This window comes from Leptodactylus fuscus, chromosome 6, assembly GCF_031893055.1.
Source record: "Leptodactylus fuscus isolate aLepFus1 chromosome 6, aLepFus1.hap2, whole genome shotgun sequence".
NCBI lineage: Eukaryota > Metazoa > Chordata > Amphibia > Anura > Leptodactylidae > Leptodactylus > Leptodactylus fuscus.
Genome location: NC_134270.1, coordinates 4,967,583 through 4,975,011, shown reverse-complemented (window position 1 = coordinate 4,975,011; position 7,429 = coordinate 4,967,583). Strand labels below are relative to the sequence as shown.

At 48.6% G+C, this 7,429-nt stretch overlaps 1 pseudogene; it reads right to left on the bottom strand.

Annotated features, from left to right (window-relative positions):
• Window positions 1-1,052: 1,052 nt before the first annotated feature.
• LOC142209922 (uncharacterized) lies at window positions 1,053-7,217 on the bottom strand (annotated as a pseudogene).
• Window positions 7,218-7,429: the final 212 nt, after the last annotated feature.

The window sequence follows — 7,429 nt, the reverse complement described above, 5'->3', positions numbered from 1 at the left end:
CACCACCTTTATATACTTCTACAGTATAGATTTCTATATTTTCTGTACCAGCACACAATCCTACAGTCTGTATATATTACAGGGATTCTATCATGGGTGTCAGTGGTTTTGAGATAATGACATTCCTAGATAGACTATTCCACTACTTACCTTCTTATATTTGATTCTCCCCGCTGTTCCGTTGTAATCCTGGTTAATTACTTTATGCAAATGAGCCCACCGAGCACCCTGGGCGTTCTATAGGGCCTCCGAGCACCCCTTCACGCCATACCTTTATTCACACCCCCGTCTGCCCTCCTCTTCCTTGGATGTTCTTTCGTCCAGATCGCACTGCTGCATTTGAATTCTCGGGCATGTGCAGGTCCGCTCCATTGAGAGCGGCCGCCCAGGAATTGTTGCTCGCCCTCGCCTCCCTTGGGCTCTGGCGCTGCTCCTCGTGCTCTTCCAGCATCCAGAGTTGATGTCAGGGATTGCTGAGGCCTGTGATTGGGCCACAGCAGTCACATGGGAATTATCAAAAAGCTGTACCTAGAGAAAATAGTAACAATCAAAATACAACTTGTTCCACAAAAGAAGAACCTTCACATAACCTGCAACAACAACACGAGTTATGGATTCAGGACATGCCGACCCCCATTATAAAAATTTCACACGGGCCAACCGAAAAAGTTAATAACGGCTAATCCACAGATAAGATGGGGCCAATTCAAAATGCAAGTCACTGCTTAAAGAATAACCCCGGGGACGGAAAAGTTTAATGGAAAACTGATGAAGAACAAGATCTGATTTCCTTTCAAAAGGTTTCCCAAACTCTAATTTCCGAACATAAAAATGTTTTCTCCCCAATGTGACTTTTCTCATGTTTAAGTAACCCAGATTTTTGGCTTAAACATTTCCCACACTCTGAGCATGAATATGGCTTCTCTCCTGTGTGAGTTCTCTGATGTATCACAAAATCTGATCTCTGTTTGAAACATTTCCAACATTCTGAGCACGAAAATGGCTTCTCCCCCATGTGATGTCTCTCATGTCTAATAAGATTGGATTTGTCTCTAAAACATCGTCCACATTCTCTCATGTATGACAAGATCTGATTTCTGGTTAAAACGTCTCCCACAATTTGAACATGAATATGACTTCTCTCCTGTGTGAGGTTTCTCATGTCTAAAAAGATTTGATTTGTCGATAAAACATTTCCCACATTCTAGCCATGAATATGGCTTCTCCCCTGTGTGCATTCTCTTGTGTATTATAAGTTCTGACTTCTGGTTAAAACATTTCCCACATTCTGAACATAAAAATGGCTTCTCTCCAGTGTGAGTTCTCTTATGTGTAACAAGATTTGATTTGCGTGTAAAACATTTTCCACATTCTGTACACGAATATGGCTTCTCTCCTGTGTGGCGTCTCTGATGTATAACAAAATCTGACTTCTGGTTAAAATACTTTCCACATTCTGCACGTGAATATGGCTTCTCTCCTGTGTGACATCTCTGATGTATAGCAAGATTTGATGGAGCTTTGAAACATTTCCCACATTCAGAACATGAATATGGCTTCTCCTCTTTGTGAATTCTCTAATATAGAATACTGCAACTGTGGCTTTTATTTTGTTTCACAGTCTGTGATGGATCAGAAGATAGGAACTGTGTAGAAGGAGCAGAAGATAGGAACAGTGTAGAAGGAACAGAAGATAGGAACAGTGTAGAAGGAACAGAAGGTAGGAACTGTGTAGAAGGAGCAGAAGATAGGAACAGTGTAGAAGGAGCAGAAGATAGGAACAGTGTAGAAGGAACAGAAGGTAGGAACTGTGTAGAAGGATCAGCTGATAGGAACTGTGTAGAAGGATCAGCTGAGCTTTGCTGTGAAGGGCTGAGGGTATATCTGGGATAATGCCAAGTTCTCCATATGTGTCATGTCTGATACCACCATCATCTGCTTTATAAACTGAAGATATGAGATGTCCTTCTAAGCTCCTGGATCACATTTCCATCTATATACATGTGTATGTGGCTGATGATACAGATGAAAGACCTGACAGGAGGCAGAATTGTGGTGTCTGGTGAATGAGTCTTTATCTGGTGGTTACTAGAGATGAGCGAGTAGTACTTGATTGAGTAGGTATTCAATCGAATACTACGGTATTCAAAATATTCGTACTCGATCAAATACTACTCGCTATTCGAATGGAAAAATTCCATGGAGACCCAGCGTTGATTGGCCGAATGCTATACAGTCGGCCAATCAACGCTGGTTCTTCTCATACCTTTAGAAGTCTTCTCCGCGCAGCGTCCTCGCAGCATCTTCCGGCTCTGAATTCACTCTGCTAGGCATCGGGCCTGGGCAGAGCTGACTGTGCATGCCCGCGCTACAAGAAAATGGCCGCTTTGACTGTATGCGGCCATTTTATTGTAGTGCGGACATGCGCAGTCGGCTCTACTCAGTCCCGATGCCTTGCAGAGTGAATTCAGAGCCGGAAGGGGACGCTGAGTGGAGAAGACTTCTCGGAGAATCCAGCCCGATCCTCACTCGTGGACTTGGTAAGTTCTATTTGATCGAATGTTGCCTACCCCTGAAATGAGCATTTTTCCCCCATAGAGTATAATAAGGTTCGATATTCGATTCGAGTAGTAGAATATTGCGGGGCTACTCCAAACGAATATCGAACATTTTACTGTTCGCTCATCTTTAGTGGTTACTACTGACCTGGGCGGTGACCGGTGGGAATGTCCTCCTTACACTCCTCAACACCAATCACAGGTCACATTCATATTCTTCGCATCTTCACCCACATACATAAGCTGTGAAACAAATAGAGGAGAAGTCACCGGACAGATAGAGAAGTCACCGGATGGATAGAGAAGAAGTCACTGGACGGATAGAGGAGAAGTCACCAGACAGATAGAGGAAAAGTGACCGGATGGATAGAGGAAAAGTCACCAGGCAGATAGAGGAGAAGTCACCGGGTGGATAGAGGAGAAGTCACCGGACGGATAGAGGAAAAGTCACCAGGCAGATAGAGGAGAAGTCACCGGACGGATAGAGGAGAAGTCACCGGACGGATAGAGGAGAAGTCACCGGACGGATAGAGGGGAAGTCACCGGACGGATAGAGGGGAAGTCACCGGACGGATAGAGGAGAAGTCACCGGACGGATAGAGGGGAAGTCACCGGACGGATAGAGGAGAAGTCACCGGACGGATAGAGGAGAAGTCACCGGACGGATAGAGGAGAAGTCACCGGACGGATAGGGAAGTCACCGGACGGATAGAAGAAAACTCACCAGACGGATAGAGAAGTCACCAGACGGATAGAGGAGAAGTCACTGGGGGGATAGAGGAGAAGTCACCGGATGGATAGAGGAGAAGTCACTGGGGGGATAGAGGAGAAGTCACCGGACGGATAGAGGAGAAGTCACCGGAAGGATAGAGGAGAAGTCATCGGGCGCATAGAGGAGAAGTCACCGGACGGATAGAGGAGAAGTCACCAGGCGGATAGAGAAGAAGTCACCGGGAGGATAGAGGAGAAGTCACCAGACAGATAGAGAAGAAGTCACCGGGCGGATAGAGGAGAAGTCACCAGACAGATAGAGAAGTCACCAGACGGATAGAGGAGAAGTCACCAGACAGATAGAGAAGTCACCAGACGGATAGAGGAGAAGTCACCGGACGGATAGAGAAGTCACCAGACGGATAGAGGAGAAGTCACCGGACGGATAGAGAAGTCACCGGACGGATAGAGGAGAAGTCACTGGGGGGATAGAGGAGAAGTCACCGGACGGATAGAGGAGAAGTCACCGGGCGGATAGAGAAGTCACCGGACGGATAGAGGAGAAGTCACCGGGCGGATAGAGGGGAAGTCACCAGACAGATAGAGAAGTCACCAGACGGATAGAGGAGAAGTTACCGGGTGGATAGAGGAGAAGTCACCGGGTGGATAGAGAAGAAGTCACCGGAAGGATAGAGGAGAAGTCACCGGAAGGATAGAGGAGAAGTCACCAGGCGGATAGAGAAGAAGTCACCGGGCGGATAGAGGAGAAGTCACCAGACAGATAGAGAAGTCACCAGACGGATAGAGGAGAAGTTACCGGGTGGATAGAGGAGAAGTCACCGGGTGGATAGAGAAGAAGTCACCGGAAGGATAGAGGAGAAGTCACCAGGCGGATAGAGAAGAAGTCACCGGGCGGATAGAGGAGAAGTCACCAGATAGATAGAGAAGAAGTCACCGGGCGGATAGAGGAGAAGTCACCAGACAGATAGAGAAGTCACCAGACGGATAGAGGAGAAGTCACCGGGTGGATAGAGGAGAAGTCACTGGGGGGATAGAGGAGAAGTCACCGGACGGATAGAGGAGAAGTCACCGGAAGGATAGAGGAGAAGTCATCGGGCGCATAGAGGAGAAGTCACCGGACGGATAGAGGAGAAGTCACCAGGCGGATAGAGAAGAAGTCACCGGGAGGATAGAGGAGAAGTCACCAGACAGATAGAGAAGAAGTCACCGGGCGGATAGAGGAGAAGTCACCAGACAGATAGAGAAGTCACCAGACGGATAGAGGAGAAGTCACCGGACGGATAGAGAAGTCACCAGACGGATAGAGGAGAAGTCACCGGACAGATAGAGAAGTCACCGGACGGATAGAGGAGAAGTCACTGGGGGGATAGAGGAGAAGTCACCGGACGGATAGAGGAGAAGTCACCGGGCGGATAGAGAAGTCACCGGACGGATAGAGGAGAAGTTACCAGGCGGATAGAGAAGAAGTCACCGGGCGGATAGAGGAGAAGTCACCAGACAGATAGAGAAGTCACCAGACGGATAGAGGAGAAGTTACCGGGTGGATAGAGGAGAAGTCACCGGGTGGATAGAGAAGAAGTCACCGGAAGGATAGAGGAGAAGTCACCAGGCGGATAGAGAAGAAGTCACCGGGCGGATAGAGGAGAAGTCACCAGACAGATAGAGAAGTCACCAGACGGATAGAGGAGAAGTCACCGGGTGGATAGAGGAGAAGTCACCGGGTGGATAGAGAAGAAGTCACCGGGCGGATAGAGGAGAAGTCAGCGGGTGGATAGAGAAGAAGTCACCGGAAGGATAGAGGAGAAGTCACCAGACAGATAGAGAAGAAGTCACCGGACGGATAGAGTAGAAGTCACCGGGTGGATAGAGAAGAAGTCACCGGACGGATAGAGGAGAAGTCACTGGACGGACAGAGGAGAAGTCACCGGAAGGATAGAGGAGAAGTCACCGGACGGATAGAAGAGAAGTCACCGGATGGATAGAAGAGAAGTCAGCAGACGGATAGAGGAGAAGTCACCGGACGGATAGAGGAGAAGTCATCGGACGGATAGAGGAGAAGTCACTGGGGGGATAGAGGAGAAGTCACCGGACGGATAGAGGAGAAGTCACCGGACAGATAGAGAAGTCACCGGATGGATAGAGGAGAAGTCACTGGGGGGATAGAGGAGAAGTTACCGGACGGATAGAGGAGAAGTCACCAGGCGGATAGAGAAGAAGTCACCGGGCGGATAGAGGAGAAGTCACCAGACAGATAGAGAAGAAGTCACCGGGCGGATAGAGGAGAAGTCACCAGACGGATAGACGAGAAGTCACCAGACAGATAGAGAAGTCACCGGGCGGATAGAGAAGAAGTCACCGGGCGGATAGAGGAGAAGTCACCAGACAGATAGAGAAGTCACCAGACAGATAGAGAAGAAGTCACCGGGCGGATAGAGGAGAAGTCACCGGGTGGATAGAGGAGAAGTCACCGGACGGATAGAAGAGAAGTCACTGGGCGGATAGAGGAGAAGTCACCGGACGGATAGAGGAGAAGTCACCGGACGGATAGAGGAGAAGTCACCGGACAGATAGAGGAGAAGTCACCGGACGGATAGAGGAGAAGTCACCGGGCGGATAGAGGAGAAGTCACCAGACAGATAGAGAAGTCACCAGACGGATAGAGGAGAAGTCACCGGGTGGATAGAGGAGAAGTCACCGGGTGGATAGAGAAGAAGTCACCGGAAGGATAGAGGAGAAGTCACCGGAAGGACAGAGGAGAAGTCACCAGACAGATAGAGAAGAAGTCACTGGACGGATAGAGGAGAAGTCACAGGACGGATAGAGGAGAAGTCACTGGACGGACAGAGGAGAAGTCACTGGGCGGATAGAGGAGAAGTCACCGAACGGATAGAGGAGAAGTCACCGGACGGATAGAGGAGAAGTCACCGGACGGATAGAGGAGAAGTCACCGGACGGATAGAGGAGAAGTCACCGGACGGATAGAGGAGAAGTCACCGGAAGGATAGAGGAGAAGTCACCGGACGGATAGAAGAGAAGTCACCGGGCGGATATAGAAGTCACTGGACGGATAGAGGAGAAGTCACAGGACGGATAGAGGAGAAGTCACTGGACGGACAGAGGAGAAGTCACCGGGCGGATAGAAGAGAAGTCAGCAGACGGATATAGAAGTCACTGGACGGATAGAGGGGAAGTCACCGGGCGGATAGAGAAGAAGTCACCGGGCGGATAGAGAAGAAGTCACCGGGCGGATAGAGAAGAAGTCACCGGGCGGATAGAGAAGAAGTCACCGGACGGATAGAGGAGAAGTCACCAGACAGATAGAGGAGAAGTCACCGGACGGATAGAGGAGAAGTCACCAGACAGATAGAGGAGAAGCCACTGTTGTATAATTATGAGACACTACAGTTTGCTCCTCCTGCATTATAATTATAATGTATCTCATAATTGTCCAAGTCCGTGAAAACGAAAACCGATGCTTTTATTGTAGCAAACTCGATCACTTTCTCAGTAATTGTCCAAGTCCTCGACAAAAGTCAGTGGCGGTTATAGCGGATCCCGACCTATCAGGATGAATCAGTTCTTTCTGAACCAGGGTCACCACTTAATCTCTCCGATAGCACCGAACATTAAGAAGGGGAAGAAAAGACTCTCATTGCTTCATTAACATAAAGTTCCACACCAAGTCACAGGAGATCTCTACCTCTGCCATGGTGGACTCTGGAGCAAATGGAAACTTTATGGACATTGCTTTTATTAACAAGCATGGAGTGAAAATCCAGGGGAGACTTTCACCAATTCTGATGGAAACAGTTGATGGGTCCTCACTGATCTCAAGCAAGAGACGGAACCCCTGGAGATAATTATGGAGCCCAATCACCGAGAGGTTTTATCTTTCTTATTCATTTCATTGCCACATTTCTCAATCATGTTGGGGCTGCCATGGCTGCAAACTCAGAACCATGAGATCAACTGGGAAACCAAAGTCGTGTCCTTCCTACCAGAGGTTCACTCAGAACAGACGGTATCTCATCAACCTCATGTATATAGTAGCGAGGACCTAGAAACTCCCCTTAAAGTGCCGTCTATGTATAAAGAACTTGCTGGTGTTTGTAATAAGAAGAATGTTGACTCGTTGTCTC